Below are 10,578 nucleotides of genomic sequence, written 5' to 3' on the forward strand. Positions count from 1 at the left end.
ACACGGCCGTCAGTGGTGGACATCAGCTGCAACAGACACAGAGTCAGCTATTTACTGCCAAAAAGGGGTAAAAGTAAAGGCCGGTGCAGGGAGGCCTGCACGGCTGCTGAGGCAAACCACAGACCTGGCTCTGAATGCCCACTGGCTGAAGCAGAGAGGAAGCTACGGTCCCCTTTAGCGGTCCCTGTGTCCACCAGATCCAAGTGAACCAGTTACTTAGGACAAGGCAATGTTTTCCTGATACTTAGAAAAACCAGCCTCATAAAGGGAACAAAAGAGTGGCATGGTTTTAGGCCCGCTCCTGCCCCTCTATGAATGCAAAGTAAAGTAAATGGCACTGGGAAGGTGAATGCAAAAAAAAAACCAAAAAACAAAAAACCGGTGACTGCTTCCTCCAACAGCGTCCCCTGCAGCTGCTCACCCCCGAGCCGGCCACTTCCTCACCAGTGACCGCCGGCCAGGAAGCGCCGTCACGCACGTCACACAGCGACAGCCAGGAACCTCGTGCCGAGCACGTTTGTGTAAAAGCCAGAATCAAGCAAGGTGCTGCAGAATTTGACTTTCCAAGTTTAAATACTCCATGAAAAAAATCCCTCAGCAGCCGCCTAAATCAATTCGCATCTCACTTCTTCAAAACAAATAAACAAAATTAGTAAGAGAGCATTTGTTACCAAATATAAGGACGAACTAACAGGTTCCTCAAAGCAAGGACTTTAACATATATCAAACTCCAGTGGGTGATGTGCTAACATAGCAAAAATTCCAAAAAAGTAGAAAATAAGATGACTAGGATAATATACGAATCATGGCAACTGTTAAGTTTTTGCTTTTTATAGCGATGGAGACGGCACAGAGGGCGATCTGGCTATTCCAATGCAGGGTGTGCACAGCCCACATTTTCAGACCCAACAACATGCTCAAGGGGTGGTATAAGGGAAAAAGGAAAATAGAAAAAGGAATAGAGGAACAGCCAAAATTAGAAACACACGAGAACAAAAATGACTTTGACAGCATTTACAAGAAATTACGTCAGTGTGATGAGGACAGGGACGCAGGGACGGTGAGACCCACCCTCACCTCCTGATCCAGGGAAGGCAGGGGCCTGAGGGGAGCGATGCTGCCGGGGGACCCCAACGTGGTCAGCGCCCCAAACCAAAACTTCACCTAGATGCGTGTAGACAGCTTTTGAGCTACAAAATGTGGTCGCATTTCAAGCTGGACAACTTTACTCACTCCCACCAAGAGGAACAGGGGAGAATTAGGTTCTGCTCCTGAACCAAAGCATTGTTTAAAAAATTAATGACTGTGTAATAGTAAAAGCAACAATGGAGTAAAAGTCACTGGCGGAGAACGTGCTTGACCCGATCTCATTGGCCACGTTATCTCACTGACGTTCAGATGCTGGCTGAGCCCTTATGGTACCAGAACAGACAGACCCACCAGGAGGGAGGTTTAATGCGCTGCTGTATTTTGATGCCGGCAGCCATGCCTGGTACACGAGGTTCTGGGTAAACAATGGTGACAGTGTCAACCACTATGGGCTAAGCACACATCCAGCTACTCCGCCAAATCCCAAGGGCAGACTTCAAAAGGCAAAAACAAGCTGGCATTCTCTGTTGGCTCTGCAGAATCAGAGCCAAGCAGTTGCTGAGCAAAAATGTCACCAGTGCCTCCTATGACAAAATAGGAGGCACTGGCGTGGGGCTGGGGCAGGGCTCCAGGCTTCCACTGATCACCCACCAGTCTGTCCAGGGGGTGAAGGAGGTCCCTGCTTTCATTGCACCGATGCACCTACCTTGAATGACGCCTTAGGACTCAACAGGAGGTGACAGGTGAGGTGAACGGAGCCAGCCTTGGTGTAGCACGGTTCTGGCAGCTATGCCCTCAGCAGTGCCCAGTTTCCTAAACCTGACACCTCATCTCCAAGGAGCAGAAGTGTAGTGTGGGCATGTAGATCACAGGGCCCTGTGAGGACAAGTACAGATCATGGCCACGACATGCCTCTCCCCTTCCTTAAGCCATAGAGGAATGTCCGGGGAGGAAGTGAAAATTATTCCAGAGCCTGCCAGGCACCACACGCAGGTGGGACACGGATCCCCTGTGTCTGTCATTCACAGGACTGGTGTGGATTTTCTTTTTATCAATTCTCTGGCATCTTCTCCTCCATCTTACCAACAACAAGAAAGTAGAATCTGACCTTAGAATCACAGAGAATCACAGAGCCCCTCCTGCACAGCGGGCCCGGCAGCACGTGCCATGTCCTCCGACCGTCACCTGTGGGACCGCCATGAGCGCTCTCCAGACTCAAGGCCCGAGGCCGTAGGCCGGGGGGACACAGCTCACCTCACTCTCCCCAGTAAAGGGGGACCACCTCTCGGCAAAGACGTCTCACCCTCTTCTGCCCGAGGGACAGCTTGAAAGATACACAGGGAAACATAGTAGAGGGTGAGGGGTTAGGCAGCCCAGAAGAGATCATCTGCACTTCCAAGGCAGAGTGGGGTCTTTGACCTAATCACAGGGACAAAGTGAGGACGAATTTTTCCCTGCTGTGTCCCATACACCGTGACATGCCTTTCCCTGCTTAAGGAGCTAATTCGGAAGCCCCTGGCAGTGTTTCTGATGCCCTAACTTGGCATGGTGGCTGTCAGGCAGGGGAGAGGGCCTGAGCCGTGCTGGTGCTGGGCCTGGGAGGCAGGAGACATCGGCTCCACCCTGAGCTCAACCAGCACCTCGTTCTGCGTCTCGGGATTCAGAGTCTCATTTATAAGCAAAGGGATGAAACTGTCCCAGGACAGGCTGTCCAACAGGAATGAAATGAGAGTCATGTAAATAATGTTTCTCAGTTGCCACGTTTAAAATGTAACAACAAAAAAAAAAACCAAGTAACTGATTTTAAGAACAGACCTTACTTATTCTACTGTATGTAAAATACTATCATTTTGACGTGTAATCAATATAGAAAGTAACAAGATAGTTTATATTCTTTTTACTAGACAAGTTTCAGCGTCTGATGTGCATTTGACCTACAGCACATCTCAGCTCAGACCGGCCTCCTCCCCAGCACTACTAACAACAGTAGCTGTGGCTACTCTATTGGACAGCAACTCCAGGGGTCCCCCCAAGTGTCCTGGCTGAAAGAGGGGAGTAAGTGTCCACACTAACCCTAAAAGGATCTCTCTGAAACAAAGGCGGATTTAGTTTTAAACGTCTGAAAACCGGCGGGCTACACCTCCTTCCCGCCTTGGCTACAAGAAAGCCCTCCTCCTTGATGATCCCATTCTGGATGTAGGGAAGCAATCTGTCACACAGCCAGGGTGGCCCGGACTTCAGGTTGACTTGCCTGCTGTCTGTGTCCAGTCCCACGAAGTCCTCCTTCTCAAATAGGATGTAGAGGAGGGGGGTCTTCTCCCCAGAATTTTCGGGGTCCCCATCCAGCCACTTGGACTTGGGCAAGATGAAGAGTGACTCAGTGAAGTCGTCGATCCTCTTCTCCACCACCCTGCAGTCCTCGTAGATTGAAGGCCACGTCGGTGTGCGGCTGCTCGGCCACCTCCCCATACAGCACAAAGACAAAGAGCTGAGAGTCGTAGAGCGTGGTGCCATACAGCTCCTCTGTGCGTGGAGCTTCTAGAAGGTCTTGGCCAAGAGGCAGTCAGTAATGGTGACAAGGCCCATGACATTGCGGTGGGTCTGGAAGTCACTCCATCCATTCTCGGGCGCATAGAGATACCTATAGTAGATACAGAGTGCCCACTGGGAGCCGCACGGTCTGATCTGGCTCACCAAGGAGATTCCATTATAGATGCAAAAGAAATTCTCTAAGATGATCCCCACGGGTTGGACCACAATCGGGAGAGTCTGGTGGTCCTCAGCGCACTGCATGTAGTCAGGGGCGTTCATGTTGCAGGCGCTGCCGAGAAGGGAGGGTAAATCGATGTACATACTGTGCTGTGGGCTGCGGGCCTCACTGGGATGCGGCGACCTGGTGTGCACCAGCCAGAAGGCAAGGGAAGTCCAAGCAAATCGGGGATAAGTTTGTCCTCAGCGTCTGCACATGGCTACTGAAGCTCAGATCACATTACCCAGCTTTTGGTCTAGGCTTCCATCCCCTGCAGAAAAGGATCATTTCTTGTTTTCTGTTTCCAAGCACCTAGGCAGGCCCTGATGCAAAGTCGGTGCTCAAAACTGCTGAATAAATGAATGAATAAAGGAACTGCTTCCCCACCCCTCAGCAGGATATAATGCAAAGAACCATAGTAGGATCAAAATATCTGGATTTCAACGCCAATTTATTTGAACTCCTAAGGTGCAGAATAATGGGTAAGAAAACTTGCTTTGGGGAGGAGGGTACAGTTCAGTGGTAGAGCACGTGCTTAGCATGTTCAAGGACCTAGGCTCAATCCTCAGTACCTCATTTTAGAAAAATGAAACAAATAAATAAACTTAATTAACCCCCTCAAAAAATATTTTCTCCATTCAAAATTCAAAAAAAAACCACCTTGCAATTGACACAACATTGTAAACTTGACTATACTTCAATTAAAAAAAAAACTACTTGCCTTACAAGAATATATCTGGATTATGGAAGTTTGCAAATGTAAAATGCCTAGGGTACCATTTGCATAAGAAGAAGGAACTGTACAAATGTACTATCCCTCATTTATGAGCTATTTTTCCTTTGGGGAGATTATAACCTCTCAGAGATATTTTTCTCATATTAAAAAAAAAAAAGAAAAAGAAAACATTACCTGATTCTCCATACTGCTGAAGAATCAGATAACCCTATGAAAGCATCTGACCCACAGAGTTTATTCAATAAATGTTTGTTGAATGAATGAATAAACAAGCAAAGTGAATGCTGCTCCCTGTCACAGACCATCATAATGGTACTGCTTGGAAATGCCATGCCCACGTTCCACCCAAATCTTCACTAACCACGTGGGTGACCTGGGCAGACCTGTGTGCTTCTCTCAACACCAGTTTATTCATAAATAGAAATGAGGGCAATAACACAAACCTAAAAGGGTTAGTGAGTCACGAATGAATAGTACCCCAACTTTGCAAGATGGAACTATTAAAGAAAATTGGGCAAAGAGTCCATAGGCCCTCTCCATATTATCTCTTACAACTACATGGGAATCTACATTACATCTAAAAATAAAAAGTCTATTATTTTAAAGAGGCTATTGAGTTTAAATCAGCTCACCATCTCAAATAAGGAACACACAGTACAAATAAGAGAATGCGCAGCCCATGAGATGCACTCAGTAAATATTCCCACTGAACCCACTGGTCCCTCCAAATTCAGAGCATGAGGATGTGTCCTCGTGGCCAGAGGCCACTGCACCTGAAGCTAAAAAAGCTAATGGTCCCCACTTTCAAAAGCCCCTGCCACCAACCTAGGTCTAATTTTGTATTTGTAATTTTTTTTCTTTTTATAAAATAGAAATCCCCAATTGCATAGCCTTCAGGTCACCAAAACCTGACCACAGAGATCATGATGGCAACCCTCCTTGGTGAAACAATAAAATGAAAAGCCATTTCCACAAGACCTGTGTGTAAATCTACTAGGGAACTTCATCCTGGACTGAGAGGAAGAGGACTGGGGAGGAGGGGGCAATCTGAGGCACACAGACCCATGGGCCACCTGTCCCACGATGGACATTACACTCAACCCTCACCCTCCAGGAACTTCAAAATACACACAGACAGAGTGATGTGGACAATATATATGTATTTTTAAAGAAATTCCGACTCTCTAGCAGGTCTTGTATCTACCGAGACACAAATGGCTTATGTGTATAATGTTTCACAAAAGCCTTAAAACATTACCACCCCAACTTGACACATTAAGAAACTAGGGATAGAGGTTTATCACATTGTGCAAGATTAGAGAGATGCCACATCAGACACTGTATTTAAACCCAAGCCTTTGCTCCAGTGCTCACACAAGAAAGTGTGACATACTGCCCCTTTCCTGCCCTCTCCCTGCAATAAATCTCTGAAGAGTCTTTTCTGTGCCACGTGGAATCACAATCACATCAATTTACCACAAAGAGCTATGTGACTCCTTGGAGGACGTGTCAAAATCTAAAGGGTTGTGATGGGAGGAGAGATTTGAATTTTCTGTTTCTCAAAGGAAACATGGCTTTAAAAGAAACTGAAAAGCACTTATCTAGTCTAAGCCCTCATTGTGTAGAGAAGGAAATGGAGGCTCAGAAGAGATGAGGAAAGGGACTTATTAACAAATATTGCCTCAGTGCAGCACCAAGCCAGCCCTGGGCCCTTCTGGGGGAGTACCTGGAAGGCCCAGGAAAATGATTGTTAGAAAAAGGAAAGAGAAGAAGCATACAAGGCCCTGTCTCTACACCACCATACCATGAAGTTCCACCAAATTATCCAGTATTGGGTGCAGCCAAAATTTAGGTGGGCTAAAGAGGTTATAGAAACCTGGAAGTCTCAACCATAGTGGAAATTCCAACATTTACTGTTTTTTTCCAAGTTCAAGCATCAGTTCAGTGGGCGCTCCATACGAGGGACTACACGAGGCCTGGAGTTCTCCCAAATACAGATCTCTATTATCACGTGTGCAAACCACACACAGGCCCACCAGAAGAAAAATGCCCACACATAAGATGGAACTACTGAAACAGAAAAGAGCCAACCAGCATATATTGCTAGCAAAAACGGTGCTGCTAGAAATAGACTCATGGACATAGAAAGCAAACTGTTGTTAGCAGGCAGGAAAGGGAGGATTAACAGATACACATTAATAAATATAAAATAAATGACAAGGACCTACTATATAGCACAGGGTACTATTTTCAATTTCTTGTAATGAGTTGTACTAGAAACAATCTGAAAAACATTTATATACATATGCATAAGCTTATAACTGAATCTCTGCTGTACATCTGAAGCTAACATGGTAAATTTACAACACTTCAATAAAAAATAATTTTATATAATAAGTAAAAATAAAAGCAACGCCATAAAAAAAAAAGTAAAAGAACACGGTAATCCCCTTAGCTGTAGGTGGTGGAGAACTCTGCAAGCACCAAGTCCACTGGCGGTCTCTCATTCTAACCATCAGAGAATCACTTGGCTTCTACGAGGTTACTTTTCTCTTCAGTGAAAGGCTACAGTTCCATCTAATGATGTATTGAATCTCATCATTCACAAACCCAAGAATTAATGAGGATTTCCCATAGGCCTGGCTCTGGACAGATGAAAAGATAGGGTCCCAGATATATTCATGTGTAGAAGAAGTTTATGCCACAAAGACATTAATTCTTCCTGCTTTGATAGACAGATTCATTGCAATTCTGATTAGAATTCCTCCCAGATATTTCATGGAATGTAACAAGTTAATTTATGGTCAGGAACAGCCAAGAAACTTCTTTAGAACCACCACTGGGAAGGGGTGGATAGGTCATGCATTTCAACTGGTCTTTCTGATGTGATGAAAACGTTCTGGAATAATAATGGTTGCACAAATGTGAATATGCTAAAAGCTGCTGAATTGTAACATTCAAGTGGGTGGACTTCATGGTGTGTGAACAATATCACAATAAAGCTGTTATATGAAAAAATCCTTCATGCCAATTATTTTTCCCTCTATACTACTAGTCTGTCCCACAATTTAAGTAAAACAAACAAACAAAAAAAAACAAAACAAACCAGATTTTGCCAGGAGCTCTTTAGGAGTGCAATGTCCCTGGGTCTCCAACGCCTCAGGTTGTGCTGTTCCTGTTAACACACAGTAGCTGGGCTGGACTAGTTACGGACTATAAGTATCTTTTTAAGATCGACGGTTTCACGTTTCACCCTGGGAGAGTGAATGATGGAGGATGAGACAGCCTCATGCCTTCAGCTCATTTTTAACTGAACCAAGCCCTGCTTTCACCACTGTAATCCCTCTCAGTATAAAAACATGTGACATCAACAAGCACCGCCATCATAACACCTGAAAGTGTTCAAGGTACTTACCTGGGGCAGAAATCCTGATCAAGGAGACAGAAGCTCCCTCAGCACTGCCGCTCCCTTTTCCCGACTCCACCAGGAGAAGCTGGGAGTTACAGCCGCGGGCTCTCAGCCTGGGGAGCAGCGCCCACGCCGCTAATCTGGACCTCAGGGATCGGGAAAGGGAGAGGAAGGCAGCCCCGGGGTCGCGGGGCAGGGAGAGCGGGGTGGGGGACGCGGGCTGCAGCCCCGCTCGGAGGCCAGCCCCAGCCCCAGCCCAAGCCGCCCGCCCCGTCCGGGTGTGCAGACCCCGCCCGCCCGGGACACAGCCCGCCCAGTGGTGGGGACGGGTCGGCGGCCTAGGAGAGGAAGACCGGGAGGGGAGGACTCGCCGGCGGGAGAGGGGAAGCGGATGCCAGCCGCGGACTGAGGGGAGCCCGGCTGGGTCAAGAGGCGGCAGGGGCACACCTGGACCTGGGCAGCTGTGGCCGGTGCGCCGGGGCAGGTGGCGCGGGCAGAGGGGTCTGGCCCGAGCAATCGAGCTGAACACACGCTGACTGGCGCCCTGGGGGGCTGTGACACGCCGACCGCCCTCCCGCAGCCGCCTCACCCCTTTCCCGATATCCCCTCACCTTGCACTTCCACAGCCAGAGGCCCCGGCCCCAGGCAGTAGCCAAAGGCCTACAGGGCGACAGAGCTGAGAAGCCATTGGGGCCGATCCCCGGCTCGGAGCTGGAGCTTCCAACCCGCGGTCCAGCTGGCAGCAACTGCGCATGCGCAGGAGGGCCAGCGATCCGCTCTGGGTCCTGAGAGGGAAGGGGAACCGAGGGAGGGAGAATAGGGGAGGAGGAGGGGAGGCGGGGAAAAGTGGAGGGAGACACATGGACAGGAGGAGCAGAGGGAAGGCAGTTATCTGGAATTGGGAGGGGAGTAACAGAGATGGGGAGAAAGCGTTTTACCTCTTGTGGCACCCCGAAGGAGGCAGCAGTCCTGCCTATACACCCTTCTCTTACCCGTCATTGCCCACAGCTCATATTTTACGTCCCTGGCCCAGCCCTCCAGCTAAGGTCTCTGCAGAAACCCTACGGGTATCATACCCGTTGCCCCCACAAGGAGCTAGGTTTACTGTTGCTCAGGGAACCAAGCACCCGCAGGTGTTGTTTCTCAGAACTACCTTGGGAAGAGTACATATTCCCCTTTTACACGCTGGGAAACAGGCAGGCACGATCTCTGCCTTAGCTCCACTGTCCCAAATGTTGGGCTGGCAGGGAGCGGGAGGTAAAATGTCAGAGCCCCAGAAGGAGCAGACTGCCTGAGTGTTGGTGTAGAGTCCCCATCCCTCCTGGGTAAACCACACCCCAACCTCGGGGAATAATCAAGGGCTCACCGTAGGCCCCTGTGTGTGGGAGAGCTGCCCTCAGTCCCAGTGTCCAACTTGCTAGGTAGGTAGAAGTGTTATTGAGTCCAAATTCATTCTCCTCAGTGCAGGACAGGCCAGTAAGTTGGGAGACCAAGTGTTGGGGCATGGAATAGCAAGTTTCTGTAGACCTAGATGGCAAACTAATGTCCTGGAAAACCATCTCCCCAAGTCAGAATTCAGGCTGCTTTCCTATGTGCTTGGTTTTTGCAAACTTCTTGGTGTAGGAATTCCTTCTTGTTAGAATCCTTTGTTCTTGCAGCTATCTCCCTGGGTCAGATCCCTGTAAACCTCCAACAAAACAAACGTTATTTTCTATTCTGCAACGTGTTATCTTTATATGATTGGAAAAGTGTTAAATACCCTTAAAGGTCAGAGCCTTCAGAATAGGCTCTCCTGTATATTTTAGGCTCTAGGCAACATTGTTTTACAAGCAAGAAGAAGCCTAGGAGACAGAGCACAGGGTTAAAGTCAAAGGAACAGATCTAATATGGAGTCAGATTTCTTCTTTTCTATTACTGTGGCAGAAGCCACTTGAGGATTTAAATCCCTTAAAGTTAAAAATAAGTAAAACTTTAAAGGAATTTACATACATTGGTGGGAACTTGCATAGCATATCTGGAAAAGCACACAAAGGATTGTAAACATTGGCATCTCCAGGGAGGCATGTAAGAACAGAGGATGAGGGAAAACTTCTTTCACTTGAGTATTTTTTGCTCTGTTTGAATTTTTTTAACCATATGCATATATTTCTTTTTCAGTTAAAATAAATGTGTAATGGAGCAAAGGAGTAACTAGCTCAGCAAATACAGCAGCCATAGACTCACTGAGTCATCATTTTCGATTTAAGCCAGGAAGCATTGATTGTCTCTCTCCTATGTGCCCAGTGGTGTTTTAAAACTCTTTTATATATTTTTTTAATAAAATAATAACATGCTATCCCTCACCCCTGCTCAGGGCTGGTGGGAAACCAACTGAGTTTTTATTGAGTTGTTTTCCAAGGAGTAGAGATGAGTTATAAACAGAACACAACTTCAGGGCAAAACAGGCGGACTGGTTTTCCAGCAGGCCAGATAGCGATGACGGGTTTTCAATAGAGGCGCACAGAGGCTGAGAGAGAAAGCCTCCAGGACCCTACAGAAAGCTGCCCACAGTGCCTTCTCCATGGCACTACTGAAATAGGAAAGAACAAATCTGAC

At 47.5% G+C, this 10,578-nt stretch overlaps 1 protein-coding gene across 6 annotated transcripts in view; it reads right to left on the bottom strand.

Annotated features, from left to right (window-relative positions):
- Positions 1–8,786, bottom strand: part of LOC140693508 (uncharacterized) — a 234,737-nt gene extending 225,951 nt beyond the window's left edge. For 2 of the 6 annotated variants that reach the window (XR_012069262.1, XR_012069261.1), the window contains exon 1: positions 8,595–8,778. The gene's annotated coding sequence lies outside the window, so the exon portion shown is untranslated. Of the gene's footprint in view, positions 1–3,834; positions 4,110–7,989; positions 8,267–8,594 lie in introns of those variants that run through there. The other 4 variants (XR_012069272.1, XR_012069271.1, XR_012069269.1 and 1 more) reach the window with 4 other exon arrangements.
- Between the last annotated feature and the right edge of the window lie 1,792 nt (positions 8,787–10,578).

The sequence above is a fragment of the Vicugna pacos genome, unplaced genomic scaffold (assembly GCF_048564905.1).
Source record: "Vicugna pacos unplaced genomic scaffold, VicPac4 scaffold_19, whole genome shotgun sequence".
In the NCBI taxonomy this organism is placed as follows: Eukaryota; Metazoa; Chordata; class Mammalia; order Artiodactyla; family Camelidae; genus Vicugna; species Vicugna pacos.